This window comes from Accipiter gentilis, chromosome 9 (genome assembly GCF_929443795.1).
Source record: "Accipiter gentilis chromosome 9, bAccGen1.1, whole genome shotgun sequence".
Classification (NCBI taxonomy): Eukaryota; Metazoa; Chordata; class Aves; order Accipitriformes; family Accipitridae; genus Astur; species Astur gentilis.
In genome coordinates this window covers 25,037,699-25,055,360 of record NC_064888.1, presented here as the reverse complement: position 1 = coordinate 25,055,360, position 17,662 = coordinate 25,037,699, and the positions used below count along the sequence as shown (strand labels likewise).

At 39.9% G+C, this 17,662-nt stretch overlaps 1 protein-coding gene across 3 annotated transcripts in view; it reads right to left on the bottom strand.

The window, feature by feature from the left end:
• Positions 1 to 17,077, bottom strand: part of PCGF5 (polycomb group ring finger 5) — a 76,506-nt gene extending 59,429 nt beyond the window's left edge. For 2 of the 3 annotated variants that reach the window (XM_049809624.1, XM_049809627.1), the window contains exons 1-2: positions 17,007 to 17,077; positions 5,719 to 5,834 (exon numbers count right to left, since the gene is read on the bottom strand). The gene's annotated coding sequence lies outside the window, so the exon portion shown is untranslated. The remainder of the gene's footprint in view (positions 1 to 5,718; positions 5,835 to 17,006) is intronic. The other variant, XM_049809626.1, reaches the window with a different exon arrangement.
• Between the last annotated feature and the right edge of the window lie 585 nt (positions 17,078 to 17,662).

Sequence of the window (17,662 nt, the reverse complement as noted above, 5' to 3'; positions counted from 1 at the left end):
TACATCCCTACAGACTCCACATCAACAAAAATAACAGCAACATTTTTGCTCCATTCCCAAACCAGCACTGCTAGTAAACCTGCAAAACTCTCAGTAGATTCCAGCAAAAACTTCAGTTTCACTAGTGACTAATGCCAGATATGATCTTTCAGATCTCATTTCTCTATAAAAGGAATGCATTATGTTAGACAGGAGTAGGTGGAAACATAAGACATTTAGGCAAAACAACCAAAAGACTCCTGCACAAGAAAATAAACACTCTAGTGTGAGAAAGTTGAGCATTATGCAATGCACACAACTGTATAAATAGTCTGTTTTCTGCAGTAAAAGGAACAAAATGGACAACTTACTGACCTAAGTACAAATTTGTGTCCAAGACAAACCTATATTTTTATTTTTCAATCCATTCAAGTCTTGAGCAACTTCAGTGGGACCCGCTGCTTAAATATGTACCTTGAATATCTCTGATGGGTGGATTCCCTTCTCAGTCTGAGTTAGAAATACTCATCATCTCCTCCACCATGAGAACTATAAAAATGTGTTCAAAAGTACTAAGGATATCTATAAAAGACTGTCGTCTTCCTTCTTGACAAATATTTTGTTATTCAGATGCTATACATAGCTTTTTATAGTTTAAGTATCAAAACACTTCCTAGGTCATGCTGCTAAGTAACTGTACTGGGCCTGGCTAGGATAGAGTTAACTTTCTTCATAGCAGCTTATATGGTGCTGTGTTTCAGATTTGTTACCAAAACAATGCTGATAACACACAAATGTTCTAGCTATTGCTGAACAGTGTTTGCACAGCTTCAAGGCCTTCTCTCTCACTACCAACTGCAATGAAGATTAGGGGGTACACATAGATTGGGACAGGACACAACCAGGCAGATGACCTGAGCTAATCAAAGAGATATTCCATGCCATGTAACATCATGCTTAGCCATAAAAAGGGAAAAGAGAGGGGTTTAGGGAGGATAGCTGTCTTTTGCTTGGATGGAACTGGCTGGGCATCAGTCTGCCTGTGGGAGGTAAAGAGTGATTGCCTTTGCCTCACTTGTTTTGTTTTCTCTCCTTTCCCTCACCTTCCACTTATTCTTCACTTATTAAACAATTTTTTTTTTTAATCTCAACCCTCAAGTTTTCTTGCTTTTACTCTTCCTTTACTCTTCCCCTGTCCTATACGGGGTTGGGGAGTGAGTGAGCGAGCTGCTCATGATGCTTAGCTACCTATTGGGGTTAACCCACAAAAATAACATAATCAACAAAATTAGTAATGTCCAATGTTTCTGTTGTGTTGCCCACTGATGTGTGAGTAGGTGTTGAGGATTTATGCACACTTGTGACATGACTAAGCCTGTATTTGTGTTACAACCAGATGTATGCTGTCCCATTTCTCCATGGCCAGATACAGATGTGCATTGTATGACATGACCAACACCTCTGAGCAATGGAAAGAATGTGGGAGTGGGCTGGGTGCCAGATGAACTACTTACCCAGGCATTATCCAGCTCAGTCTGTAGTTTGCCTATAGGTCAATCAGCTAGCTATATGAGAATAATTTTGTGTATCACTATACATTGATTATGTGTTGTCAACATAAATGCTTTCAACATACTTGCCCCAAAGTAAACATAAAAAGTCTACCAAAACATGGCCATCTACTGCACATGCTTCTCTCCTTGGGGAGAGGATGTGTTAAGAGCATGTGCCTATCATTAGGCACATAGTTTAATACACTGCTGGAAGATGTTTCATTTATATGGCAATAAACACGGTGTAAGAAGCCATACAGAATAATGACATGATCTCATAGCAGATAGATATTTATATCAAGATATTGACTTTTTTTCTAGAATGGGAATATACTAGCTACAAATGATAGTATTTTGGGGTGCCATGTCACTGATACTTGTTACTTTTACTGCATTCATAGTAAAGTACCCTTTGTATTACCAAATATTCTTAATGTCCTCTAATTGAGCATGAAAATGCTGTATTACATCAAAAATAAAAAGCCACTTAGCAGTAGATTTTCATACAGAAATTTTATGGGTAAAATAGAAATCAAAATGTACGGGCTATAAGTTAGAAATTGTTGCAAGCAATTTTTCCTATTGACTTTAGGGGGATTTGAACTTGTGGTTTTTGACTCTTAAAATAAACACTGCATCACTGTCACACATATGAAAAATGCTATCCACACTGTAGTGCAGAACTAGTGTAATCTACTTGTTATAGCAAACTGAGTATCTCTTACAGGGGCTTAAAGATTATTGTACATCCGACACAAAGCTCTTTCTTGGATACCACTGGAATATAGTACAAAGGTGACTTAAAGAATGTGGTTATTAACAAGGATGTTTATCAGTTATTACAAAATATTTATTCTCTAGCAGTGGTATGAAAAAATCTGCAAAATTAAAAGAAAAAGCCTGAAAGATAGGAATCCTGACTTCTTAGGATTCTTAAGCATCTGTTAGTTCTACTTACACAACATACACCCTTGTGTTACCTTAGGGAAGCTAGGGCATACACTTCCACACAATATTTATTTTTCTCTAACCTTATTGTTTGAAAAATAAATACAAGGCATTCACACAAGTCTGGCTTTCTTCTTTCAGAAAGAACTCTTCTGGAACGCTGATCTTGGACCATTCTGCACCTTAGCTAGTTTGCTTTTATCAGTTGTTAAAACAACACATCTTTTCTACGTTTATTTTTAAAGAACATAAAAATGTAAATGGAGAAGGGTTTAACACAGAACAAATAGAGAATAGTATTTTTACAGAAAACCAAATGGGCAAGCAGATATCTAACCTAATTTGAGATCAACATATTATGCAAATACAGTACATAGCTCTCCCTTGTATCCAAGGCCTATCTTTTGCAGAGCTACAGGGCTAGCTGTTGCTTTACTTTCCATATACTTTTTGAATACTACCCACCACAAAGGAAGATAAAAGGTCACGTAAAATTCAAATGGCCAACTATTTTACAAGGGACCCTGTCATGCCTTTATAGTGTGCTGACAAACCACACTGGATATGCTCTTCTTGAATGCTCTTCTTGAAAACATGTCATCTGTCTAATAGCATCCTATTGCCTTCTCGATATATGTGTCCCTCTATTCTGCTTTTACTGAATTAGCAATCTGAATTCTGGAGAATTTTGGGTAATCACATGCAGAACATTCTCTGCCAGGGCTGTGTATAATTAAACTTCCAAATGTTAAAGACTGACTGCACAACCTTTACTGTAATACATATTAAGTCAAAAAAGACCACTGTGATCATCTAGTCTGAGCTGCATTAAAAAAAACCCACAGACCATAGGACTCACTTGTATTAATTCCCACCTGAAGTTCAACAGATTACTTTGACTAAATCATCCTTCTTAATTTTCAAGATTACCAGTGACAAGGAACCTACCACAATCATTAGTAGTTCCAATCAGTAAAAAAAAAATTAAAAAAAATTAAAAAATCCTTAATTGTAATCTGAATTAGTCTGGGTTTTATTACCTCATTTGCTAAGCTACAGTAATTTGATTTTCTTTTAATCTGCAAGACTGAACAATCTGTTTTTGAATATCAGTTACTTTATCTCAAATGTTTCCATTTAGTTTACCAAAGATAATATTAAGGGATGGCTTGATTACTGGCTGGAAGTGCCACCTTAGCTTTATTTTTACTAAGCTGTGCCTCCAGTCTTTCATGATAAAGCATGTGTCCCAAGTCCTGTATCATTCTTTTAGGTTTTCTATATACCCTTTTCAACTTTTTTGCATCCTCCTTGAAGTGCAATTGCCAGAACCAAGCTCAGTATTTCAGTAGTGATCATAGCATTAACAACCACAGAAGCAATGTAATTTGACAACTGCTTGATATTCCCCTTGCCCATTCATCCAAGACTACCTTCATTCTTTTGTCTCCCCTTGACACTGGCAGCTGATTATACCATGACCCTTCAAAACTCTTTTAGAAGTCTGTGCTTTGTGAGGGAAGAATAAGGCACTCTGTAAATAGAACCTACAAATAGTTTCTACATAGCGATTTCTCTTTTGCTATTTATCCTATTCTTCTATTTTATTATCTCAGATCTTTGAGAGATCTGGAATATGCCCGTGGAAATGTATGAGACTTCTATTTGAACTCATCTAATGCCAGGGAGCTTAATTACATTTATATGGAATATATCAATTTTAGAATTATCCTCATGGGTTTTTTTCTGCTGTTTCCCTCATGAACACCTAAACAGCACATACTTATTTCTGCAGTTTCAAGTGAGGAGAGAGTTGGTATGATATGAATGCCTAGCCCCCCTATATGCATTCTTTGGCTTCCATCTACTTTGTGATGCTTTTTTGATTCACAGTTAAGCTGTACTTCAGTCTAACATTTGAATCAAATGTCTATTGTAGGGAAATCACGATTATATTACCTTAAGAATATTGTCAGATTATATCTCCATTTCATTTCTGCTGATGCACTGGTCCTTATTCAAGGTTTTGTGTTATCTAGTTATACTACTTCTGTAATGAGTTTCTCCTCTCTCTGCTCCCCATCCTTTGTTCTGGTTACCCTGACCATAGAACTAACAAACTTCTAGCTGCAGCATTTTATATCAGCTGAAGTTAGTACTTAGCAACAGTGAGATCATAACTTGAATTTCAGTTCAGTGGGCACTAAATGCATGTTTTTACATAACAGCACCTAGGATATGGGCCTAGAAAACATACATGGCGAGCTTCCAGTCTTCTGTCTTGCACTTACAAAGAGAAAGCTTTTGAAATTGTACCAGTAAGTCCATCTACATAAGACTAAAATAATCAAGCCATTTCTCTAGGATTAGGTGACCGATTCCAGCCAGTCAACTTGTAATGCAAGTATACCTGGTTTTAGCCTGATGAGCTTTTACATAGCCAAATTCTAGAAATAATTACTAGTCAAAAAAATGCAAATTTAATGCTACAGGAGTGAAAAAAAGAGCAATTAAGGTTTTCTACATTTAAATAGGCTTTCTTGAGTTTTAAACATAATCTGATTTCAAGGGAAAGACCATTTTTTTCTTGCTTCGTGCAAATTCACAGGTCTAAATTCAGAATTTCCACAATAAGTATAAAGGATTCAAATTGTGGCCCCTTAAATTAGCAGGAATGCTTGCCTGTGCCTTCAGTGGAAATATGGAGTCAGAAACAGACCAAGGTATTTTCTAAGTGAATACTGATACACTGTTATTTAAATGCGGGGAAGATTTCAATATCTTCAATATTAAGAAAATGAATTTCCTTTTAACTTCATATTGTGGAGATGCAAGAATGCATCTCAAGAGTATTTACATATGGTTTTCCTTCTGATATTTTAAGGACGAAAAAAAATCATACTCAAAACTTTTTTAACAGTAGCAAAAAAATCTAGTACTACAAAGTTGTCCTGACTTTGTGGCTAGTTTTCATACAAACAAGTTTTCTTACACGTAAGACACTTCAGCATTTGGATGAAGCATGAAAAATATCTTAGCAGATACCATGTACAACAGAGTAGGAACTATGCTCATCTGAACCCATTTAAGCATAGTTTTTCTGGTAAGAAGTAATCTTTGCCTGGCCAGCATAGGCTCAGTAGAACTATTTTACATGCTATACTCTATACTAAGTGAGGTTTGTCTTCCAGAGCAGACAGTGACCTGAATTCTAAGGAAAATATTTAGAATTTCATACCAGAACTTGTATTCTAGATTCTTCTCCACAATCCTTCTGTGATTTTTCCAGTGTATGCAAGTTTCTTCTTATTCTGAAATTTATCTTCTACCTGGAGTTTTGATCAGTTCCTTGTGCTTGTGAGATAAGCAGGAACACACAAGGGAGAAAAAAAAAAAAAAAAAAAGAAAGAAACAATGAAAAAACAAAACCCTGAATATAAACCCTTACTAACTCAGAAACAGAAGTGTTGCAGAGAAAAGCATAAGCATAAGACCTAAACCCCATATTTTTACATAGACAGCAGCTCCAGCCCCCCAAACTGAAAATATTTAGCACCTACTTGCTCACACGAAAACAACTTTGAAAATTACTCTCAGTCGTTAAGCCCAGCAGCCTCTTGTGCAGATAACTGCAAAGCAACTCACTCCTGCGGGGACTTTCTAACTATGAAGGTACTTCACACTGGTATCCTGTAAAGACCTGATCTACTGCCTTTCCTTTAGGGAAGGAATACAGCCTGAACATCTCCTCCTGCACCTGTGCATGGTCCCCAGTACAAGTTGCTAAAGCAACTATTCTATTGTAGAGTTTTCTTTCTATGTTAGTAGCACTCAAAAAGTTCTGGAGCTCCTGCTCTATGCTCTGTTTCTGGATATACCACACTATTTAATTTTGGTACATGGTGGGACAAGAGCAGCAACTGCACAGTCAGCAGTTGGAACTCTCTGCCCTGATTAGCTATATAGCTTATATGGAATCACTGCTTTCCCGTATTTGGTATAGGTCCAGGGACTGATTCATGCAGAGCTGGTGGCTTCCAAGTGAGTGTTGCTCCTGATAACATGATGAAATGAGCAATGATGGAGTTTTTTAGCCACTGTTTAAAACCTGTGCAGCCCACAAGATACATAGAAATGAGAGATTAAAAAGAAAAGGTACTCTAGTTTAGCAGCTAAATTAACAAATGGGACACAATGTAACACTTCGTGTAACAACCCTGTCAGATATCTGACTGAATAGTCACAATCATCAATGCCAACATTTTACCACTCACTTCTAGAGCAATACCACACTAAGTTGACTGATCTAGTTTGACCTACAAAGAGCTCCTGCAGCACAAGCTCCTGAGATATCTATCAAAACAGCATGCTCAGCAATGTTTATGCTTACTGGTAGGAAAGCACAGAAATTAACGTTTAATTGTCAATCGCCACTTTCAAGGAATGTGTAGGTTTATTGCTGTGAACAATGTAAATCTCACCCACTCCAATAAGCACGATCAATAAGATCCCGCTCACTGAGGTATGAAAGAAGAGAAGGTTCTGCATTGTCCAGGTTTAAGTATTGTGGGCTGCTCTCTATTGTTCTACAGTTAACACTAGTTCTTTCCTAAACTATGCCTGTCTCTCACTGCAAATACCATATTCAGAACTCATCCATAAGACCACTGTCACAGCTTCCTAAAAAACAGGTTTTTGTTTTAATAAAGTATTTTTAATGAATCTTGTTTGTTTTAATGACAAGAAAAGCAGTGAGGTATGTCTGTGTGGTAAGCTGACTAGGAACCATATTCTGGTGTTACCATGGCACTGAGCCACAGCTAATATACTCTGTCTTGATATTACAGTAACCATAGGCAGATATCTTCTCAGTTTCTTCAAGGTCAGGCAGCAGGAGCTTACACCTGCTTAAAATCACATAGATGTGCCCCAATGCATATTTAGTTTAAGGAATAAAATAGCACCTTTGCACCTCCAAGCAGCACACCCAAGTACATTATGGAAAAAATATACCTGTATGACTAGTGCCTCTCCCTGAACCCAATTTGTCTATTACATTCCTTTGTCTAAATACACAACCTTTAGGCAAAACCAGCCTCTTATTAGTTCATATCCATGAAATGAAACTCAACAGAACTCCATATCTAGATGGGGCCTTCTGAGATTAGTATAACTTCAGTAAAAATTACAGACTCCAAAAGAGTTGAAGAAAAAAATCTATGCCTTTGCATATGTGAACTGTAACACCAGTTTTAATACTATGAATGTATATTTCCTACCAAACAACCTAGTATAAAAGGCAGTTATGATCTTTTTTTTATTTTACTCCCAGGTGTTCAATATCACACACAAGCATACCCACTCATTCCTCTAGTATTTCAATGCTCCCCAAATAGTCAAAAAAGAATCTTCTCCATAACCTATTCAACAAGACAACACCGCTAGCCATAATTTACAGATACAGAAACAAGAGACATAGAAGTCTAGGTCCAAACTGTCCCAAGTACTCTTTAGTTTCATATGCCTGATGTAAGTTTTAAGGTTCAATTTTTCAGGACACTCAGGACTCTTAACAGTAAACAGTTCAGTTTCACATGATTTTAGCTGTACTGGTGATGTCAGAACACCAGCAAATTTGGCTACATGTGTCTCACAAATGCTAAAAAATTAATAGCCATCTGTGAACCTCTGACCTATATTACCTACCCAGCATAAAGTAGTCATTTAACATTCAAGATGGGCAGAAACTAGTCCTCCAAGGTGGCATTCAACTTCCCTAAACTGAGACCATTCTTTGTCTTCCTGCATTCCTCTACACCCATTCTACACTCTACTGCAGACAACTACTGATGAATCCCCAAACCCTTTACAACTGTGCAGTGAATAAGGGGGTGCTGGGGAGAAAACCTTTTAAGAACAGAATTGAAAAGCACTACAATGGATAAATTATGGTCACACCAACAGCCTAAAATAAGAACGCTCCTAACATTTTAACCCCTTAGCCTTAAAATAGCTAAATTAGAACAATCTAATTTTAATACCTAACCACACCCATCCCCTGTTCTATTCATGCTGTTCTTCTGTCAATGTAATTAAACACACATTAGCAAGACCTCTAGGTGCCAGAATGAATTCCATGAGAACTTCTTTCATCAGAAAACTCCACCTCTTGCTTCTCAGTCCTTATCACCAAGCCAAACCTGGAAATGAGGATTCACAGATTTTCTAGAGATCAAAAATGATAGACTTACTGGAGATAGGGGCTCTACTGCATGATGACACTCCAGTTAAAGCCTTCAGTGTTCTGGTGTAATGCCCCATTTTCGTTCTGCCCATGATAGGGCACTACCTCACAATTTCTCCCTATACTAATATCCCCTTTGTTTTACAGGGGATAAACACACTTTTCCTCAAATTAGCTATTTGATTGCCATAATTACAATAAGCACAAAGCAACTATTCACAGCTCGCCCCAAATCTACAGTTAACTGAACAGCAGAGCTGATCTAATGAACCAGTTGTACCAAAAAGGGGAAGCACCACCCTGGAGCTTGTTGATCCATCTGTAAATCCATTAAACACACTAGCCCACCAGAAAACTTGTTTTTATTAGTTTCTTGCTGGGTTAGTTAAACTTAATTTGGGGGTTCAATGACTTGCCAGGGCTCAGACAGCATAAGAGATAGTAGCAGCACTTCCCTTATTCAATAGCAGTGCCTATAGATGTCTTCTGAGACCATACTCTTAGTTCAAAGTTTGCTGCTATTGTTTGAGACCTGAAGAAGGGCTTGTATGCCCAATAGCTTGTGTGGTTCTCCCTGTTGTATTAGTTGACGTAACAACAGCTATTACACCTTGAGAAGCCAGATGTTATAGACAAACTCCTCTGTTACAAGTTTGTCACTGGTTTCATCCAGCTTCACATTGAATTCACTGGAAAAGCTCCTCTGCAATTAATGGAAATTTTGAATTGTAGACTAATCCCATGTAAATTTACATTCTAAATTTTCAGCAATGAATACACAAAAGTTACACATCAATAGTAGATTTTAAACACTTGCCTGTGTAAGCCACCAACTGTCACTGAGTACATTATTTCAAATAAATCCATTTGCATTCTGTGATCACTGTCCGCACAAAACACTTGCAAATTTTGGTAAATATGTATTTGAGATGAAAACATGAACATTTACTCTATCTATGTTATATCAAAAGAGTTAAGATGGGAAGCTGAAAAACTATTGGTTTGATTAGGCAGCTCTTCAAAATCACTTTGTATGCAGGGAAATTCTACAGCCAGAATCAACCAAGAGTACTTAGTCAAAATATCATTTATATCATATAAAGGATCTTTTGTCTCTGCAGCTAGTACTGATGATTCTTCAAAAAAGTAAATAACAATTTTATAAAACCATGAAAGAAAGAAACATCTTTAACTTCATTCAATCCACACACTGGCTATTTAAGAGCTGATCTTCCATCTGAAATAAGAACTGTGTTTTCATTATGAAATTAATCAAGAGCCTGGTTTCTTACATATTCCATTCTTCTTCTTGAGGGAGGAAAGAAATATAATTGTGCTTGCCTTAATTAGTGGTGATGCTTCTCTAAGAATTACTCAAGACTTTTATCTCAAGATCAACTACTTTCTTGTGGTGGAGAGAATTTACCTGTCTGTCAGATCTGATCAGTAGTACCTGGCACTGAAATCTATCTTCAGAATATTTAGGTTTTGAATTCTATTACTTTAATGTGCTTTGCTAGTACACAAAGATTTTAATAGATGTAACACAAGGCAAAAAGTCCTCTGAAAAAATCTATCTAGGAAACTTATGTAAACAGATAATCCTGGCACATTTTACGTCCCAAATAAAAGTGATAACTTCTCTTTCAGGAACTTTGAACACGTACTGGAATAATCTAATAAACAGACTTTCCAATCCAAATTAAATTAATAAGCTAATAATATTTTACCAGTATTGTTAAAAAGAAGAACCAGAACTAGGAAGCACAATGCAAAGTCTCCTGCTGTTGAAAGGAACTCCAGTGCTTTTTTTTTTCTTCTACGTTGAGCTTCAGATTCAGGAAATTAATATCTTGTTATAGGTCATGTCATCAGTTTTACATTGTATTATTACGTCAGCAACTGCTAAGGAGACTCAGTGTTAAGTCTTGGAGAGCTGCTTTTATGAATCAAGCCCTGCTACTGATCAAGGCCGGTAAGCACTATCACTGTACTGACAAAGCTAAAATAGGAATTATGACCATACAAGTAATTTCAATCTGCAGGTAGTTCCTTTCTGCATCACCAATTCACAGACTATGAAAAATGCAGTGATTAGGAGAATGCCAAGACTGGAAATTGAGCCTGTTCCCTAACAGGAACTTTTTCATAGGTTAGGATGCTCAGTGAAAGCTACAAAACAACTAGAGCAGAATACACGTTACAGCCAATGTTCTTGTCTTATATTAGGGTTTTTTTAAAAAAGCTGTTATTTACATAAATTATCGCCATTTTAAAATGACTGAAAACAAAAAAGAAATGTCTATAGGCAGATGAAAACATAAGAATTCATCCAAGTGTGTTCTCATACATCCATCTGTATGAATACATAATACTTAGATTTCTTATATAATGGTAGAAACTCTTTTAAAAAATGTAAATGTTAATGCATATTAAAATATTCCATTTTATAGTTCTAAAGAGACATCTCAGATATTCTACTTCTGCAAATTAGTTTGTCAGCTATCGCCACTGCATAATATACATTACTGTCTCATAAAAAGTCATAAAATCATCTATATGATCGTACAGCTACTAGTTCACAGTTGTTGCAAACTAAGTCAGGTATTTTCTTGTTTTGTTTGGTAAAATGGAATTCATTAGTACTGACTGAAACTGCTACAGAACAATTATATTAGTCCTGAAAAAGTAAACCATGAGCATTAATACCTTTGAAGACCACTGCAAAGAGAAATTAATATAAATGTACCAGGTAACACTACATTGAAAATCTATATATTTCCTATACTCTGATACAATGCCAATGTGAAATCACCCTTGTAATTACACGGGGAAGATAAAATGCCTCTCTGTCATCAAGTTATAACCACAGCATTTGGTTCCTCATGGAAGAAGTCAATTGCAGCAATTTCATCTGTCTATAATCAGCACAAGCGGTCTCTAACTCCACATCTCTGCAACAGGAACCAGGATAGCTCAGGTACAAAAAGAACTGTGTGATTCCAAGTCCAAAGTCCACAGCTGAACAAACCTCTACTCAGGGTACCCCAAGGTGTTTCAGCTACACAAGAAAATCACAAATTTTTATTTATTTATTTTATAAGAAGGTCCAGAAGATACTATGAAAATTACAACCAATCTGTCCCTTACAGAAGTTCATCACATTTGAGAATTCCTGTGAGATTTTTCCTGCTGAACTATGTTAAAACAAAAGTGAATTCTTATTTTTCTTAGGGTTTAATTTTGCTCTTGGTGGTATTCATGGTCTCCCTCAATGGAGCTTCACATGAGTCACAAAAATGTGAATTTAGATTTGTTATTCTCTTTCATTTGTACTGTTGTCTATTTGGAGTCATATTTTACTTATAGTATTGGTCTTTGGACAAATGCTCTATTAAAACTGCAGAAGAATTGTTTCGGTTTTTCTTTGCACTGGGATAGAAACACAGTAAAGATTCAGGGAAAAACATCTAAAATGAAAGCTATTATTTATTACTTATTTCCATAGAGACCGGAAGCCAAATCAGCCAGGATACTGAAGTGCTGCAAATTTTACAAATATAGAATGAATGACAAAGCGTTCCCCAAGAGCTCATAATACAAAAACTAAGCTGTAACAGGTAAACTAAACAAGCGTGTGGGGTGGAGTTTGGAAGATGGGAATAATAAACTGGATGCAAGCAATTTTACAGCAATTACAAACTACAACCCTCCCTGCTGGTATCAGATTGTACTCACTGATTCAGCTGCCTGCTATCCATAAGCAGAGAGCCATAGATTTTTCTGAGGAAGCAGATAACTGCCAGAAAGTTGCCAGAAACAATGTATCTTTGTCAGAAAATAAATTTGTAACACTGCCATCAATAATATGCATGGAATGACTCATACCCATGAATCAGGAAAAAACCACAGCTTCACCATGTAGGTCCCAACACTATTTCTTGGTACATCTCCATTAGTGATTTAGTATGTAGGAAGGGTTCTTTTTGATAAGAATTTGCTTTGAGTAGAAGTGGTATGACTACAAAGTGGTTTTCCTCCTTGTGGAAGAACCAATACTGAAGCGGTGCACAAGGGGTCACCAAAGGCACCCCATCTGCAGTGTGGATACCCCATGTGGTACACACTTTTTAAAACAGCTAGTGCAAACTCAACTGCCAGTGAAGGTTCAAGGTGGGAAAGCAGTTCTTGAACCATAACAGACCACAACTACTTGAAGCCTGGTGCCTCTCTCTTTGCGATGCATCAGTCAGTAATATAACAGTATCTTAAAGAACATCCTCCCAATAACTTTTAGTCTCATCTTTAACCTCTTCTGAGAAAGTAAGTCTTCTCATCTTTTCTCATCTTTTCCTAGTTAGGTCTTTTATGAAAATAGGATTATTATGGCAAATTAGCAGGCTATTTTTTTAATTTCAGCCAAACCTCAAAACACATATAAAACCATGATAAACAAAGGAAGAAAATTATTCCATAACAGGAAAGAAATGACCGATGCACAACAGCAAATGAACAGTTTGGCCAGATGTTATGAAAACTGCTGAGACATGCATGAATTCAACTACTAATAATGGGATAAATGGTTTCAGCTTTAGGTAACTAGTCAAAATTATTTGTTTCACGTGTAAGAACTAATAGTGACAGCTGTTGAGACCATAGTGCTCAAATAGGACTATCTTTCATTCCAGAAGTATCTTACACTTGGCAGTGGGCAATTTTTATTTTATAAGCAATAATTAAGATAGAGACAGTAACACCGGTATTTCTCAAATGCAGCTAGACATACGCAGTCTTGTCATAGCATGGTGGAGCTTGCTGCCAGTGCTATACCTGCTCTGCTCATTATGGGCTTCAGTCTCAAAGTCTGTCAAGCTGTTACTTTTCATGGCACTACATTTCCTGGGAAAATGTAAAGAGAAAACCACAATAATCGGGGAAATAAGCTTCGTTGTAGGAAATAGCTAAGGCACTCTCTGTCAACATTCAAGAACAGATTAGCTGCAACTCTAATACACAAAGAGATACATCTTGGTATAATATCAACTTTGACTAACTATTTTCTTAATATTTTAAATATTGAGACTAGTAATAGAAAGTAAACTGCTTCCCAGACAACTGCAACAAATGTTTTTAACTGAGGATTTGGGGAGCAAATGACCCTCAGGCCAATGTGCACTTGGTGCAAGGTTTTCAATAGTTGAAAAAAAGGATTCTCTTTTTCAACACCAGCAGTATGTCTTTCTACAGGAGTAGTTCAAAACTTTGCATGGGACTGCTACATCTGTCTAGAAAGGGTCTTTAAAGCAAAACCTGAACAGGAAAGATTTCGCCCCCCCCCCTTTGGGATGTTAACAATTCATTTCCAGTTGAGATAGGTGGAACCACATGTGAAGGTGCTGTTGGCACAAGTCTTTCAGAGCACAGAATCTGCAAAGCAGGTGATAACTTGAACTAGTTTTTGAGCAAAGTACTATTCATTTCAAATAAACATCATAACTTCATCTCTTTTTTTCTTTTTGATAAAAGGCAGTGTAAGATTTGATGTATGTTCACAAATCTATCATGCTAAGGACAAAGCCTATGTATCCCAACATAGCAAAAGCCAAGATACAAAGCTCAGACACCACTTTTATCTGCATTGCCCTCCGCTGTTCTCAAAGTTCTGCTGTGCGTCCTACAGTAATCTGCTTATCGTTCCTAAAAAATGGAGCTGCATGGAAGCAACCTTAAACCAATGCATTTTATCTCACTTTATTTTGCACACTCTGAAGCCTTAAAAGTGAAACCTACAATTTTTCACTTCTACTTTGAAGCCTAAAGCACATATGGAGCAGGGGAAAATAGCTGGAGCAGAGTGGTGAGTCCACTTGCAGTATTATTTGCTTTACTGCTTTCAGCTGAGGTCTGGGCGCACAGAATGCCATACGCACTGCATGCTTCTATATTCTTTGCAAGGAAATTAAATAAAAAAGGATGAATGCTATTTGACTGTTGATTTAAATGCACAAATACAATAGTATTTTTTCCTGTTTAACTTGAGCACCCAATATACCTAACTTAAGAGAAGCTCTATTACAGTGTGTTCACAGTTCTGTGCGGTCGTATCTTGGATAACTTCAGAATCTTCTGATAGTAGTGTTAAAAGCTGCACAATGAACCCTGAAATACTAGTTTTCCCACACTTATCTGGTCCAATCCTGTAATTAATGCTATAAAATTGTTTTTGAAGTGCCAGTGCACTCGGTTCAAGACAAAAAAAAGTGGTAGCATGCCCTTTCTCCCCAAACCAATCCTTTCCATAACCAATTTATTCCTCCATTCCTGTTTGGACAATGACTAGAGGTACAAAACACAGGCAGCAAGCCGAAGGATACCTGATGCCAAAGGAGACAGAATGGTTTACCGGTAAGACATACAAAGATCTTCACATACTTTTATACTTGTACTTAAACCAAGTACTTGTATGTGTCAAGCACTACCTCCCTGTTGTAAACAGTGACTTCATTTCTTGACAGTGGCAGGTATGCTGAGAAAAAAAAGAGGAATTAATATTGTAAAAATTCATAGTTCTGCATCTGTATAGGGAGAGACAGACATGTCAAGAAAATGCAGAGGATGGAAATTCCACTTTGGAACCAAGTTGGGAGTTGAAAGAAAATCTATAGGTAGGATCCAGCCTCAGTCCCATTTAAAACAGCGACAGGCAAGAGGATGAGGAACAGAAGTCTACCTAGGTACAGCTCTAATGTGTTTATTAAATAAACTGGCTTAATTTGTTTTCCAAAAATGTATTTATATATTTTCACTTTAAAATAGACTAACTGTTTTTGCTTAACAAAACTAAACAAACCAAATCCCAGATTAAAAGCATCTGGGATCTGTCTCTGGCTTCAGGGTATGGACATAGTATGATACCATTTAGCAGGTTTTTGTTTAAATTTTATTTTAAATTAATACACTTTGAATAACACATTTACTTAAATCTTACCATTAACATTCCTTTTGAGAATTTGGCTAAAATAAAGGGTAGCAAGTAGATACAGAAAGAGGTAACCATTCAACCGCTGAGCCAGAAAAGCTGCAATTGAGTGTTTCAAAACTTTCACAGTTGACAAACTAGCCCCGAGAAACCTGGTGGGTTTCTGAGCACTGTCTATACTTCTCACATCCCATTGCGTATCAGAAACTGACACTAACCTTTCACTATCTACAGTAACAACTATGCTTCCTCACAGTTGCGTGTGTGTGTGTGTGTGTGTATGAGAGATGATTCACTTGCGTTTATTCCATGGAACTGATGATTCATTCAATCATCTCCAGATCACGGTTAACTAAACATGCACATAAAGGAAGCAAAAATCAAGTTCTTAAACTTTGTTATGCTCAAAGGTTTATTTATTTTTTTTTTTTTTAAAGAGAGAGAGAAAAGAAGAAATCAAACATGCGGAGAGGAACCAAAACAGGTTCTGTTTCTGCTCAAAGGCAACGTTTGGGAAACACACCCAACCCACGTGTAAAACGAGCTGCAGCCGTAATTTCACCGGCGGGCTGCGAGGTGAGCTCCACGCCCTGCCCGGGCCGGGCCGCCGGCTCCGGGCCAGGGCTGCTCCCCCCGCTCCGGTACCTGGTGCGGGGAGGGCAAGGCGGACCGGTGTCGCGTCCGTCCGCCCGCCCGCCCTCCCCCCCGCCACACGGAGGACTTGTGCCTCTCCTCCTCCGGTGACATCTTATATAATAAGCCAAGCTAATCACGACGGAAGCGAGCCAAACTGCCACGGAGCATTAGCCAGGGATAATCACCCGCAGGAGCAGACGCTTTGGACCAGAACCCGCTCCTCGCTAACGAGCCGCCCGGGCGCCTTGCTAGAAAGATCCTCGCAGGGGTGGAATCGCCTCCCGCAGCAGCCAGACGCGAAGCGCTCGTCACCCAGCCGCGCTGCGCGCCGTCCCCCTCAGGAAGCCGCCAGCATCGCGAACGGCATCAGCCTCTCCCGAGCGCGTTCCGCGGTCCCCGCCGGCAGCCAGCACCGCCGGCAGCCAGCACCGCCGCCCTGCCCGCGCCGCAGCCGGCTCCCTCCTCCGCGGCGAACTGGAGGAGAAAGTTACTCGGCGGCCCCTGCCCCTCGCCGCCCCGCTCCCCGCCGCCGCCGCCGCCGCAGCGCAGTTCAAGAGCAATGTCACGTTCAACAACTTGTTATGACACATGATCCACCCCCCCCCCGCTCGCACCCACACTCCGCCGCCCGCCCGGCGGCCCCCGCCCGGCTCGGCGGGCCCCTTACCTTCCCCCTCGAGAGGCCGCGGGCACCCGCGGGCGTGTGCGGGAGTGGGGTGCGTGTGGCAGCGCGGGCGGCGCCGGCTAGGCGGGCGGGCGGGCGGGCGGGCGGGGGGGGGGGGAGGGGAGGGCGGTTGAGGCGGTTGGGTGGCGGGAGCGCGCGCCTCGCCGGAGTTGTTGGCGGGCGGCGGGGGAGGCTGCGGGGCGGCGCGGAGAGCGGGCGGGAGCGGCGCGGAGGGGAGAGCGGGGGGCGGAGGAGTTTCCCGGGGCTTGTTTACGCATTGCCGCCCCGCTCGGTGCACGCACTTCACTCTCTGATTGGACACAAACTGGGGCACAGCCTGGCTCGGGCGCTGCCGGCTCGGGCGCTGCCGGCCCGGTAGCGCGGCGGCCCCCGGCGCCCCTCGGCCGCCGCTGGAGCCCCGGCTGGGCTGGGCTAGGCTGCGCCGCGGCGGGGCGCGCCGCCGCCCGCCCTGCCCACCGACCCGCGGGCTGCGCCAGCGCCTGCTGCCGCCGCCGCCCGCCCTTCCTCCCTGTCTCCCTCCCTCCCTCGGACGCTGCCTGGCCGCCGCCTCTGCGCACGCTCGGCGCTCTGGCGGGGGCCCGGGAGGCGCATGCGCCCCGGCGGCTGCGCATGCCCGTTGAGGCGGCGAGGCCGGCCGG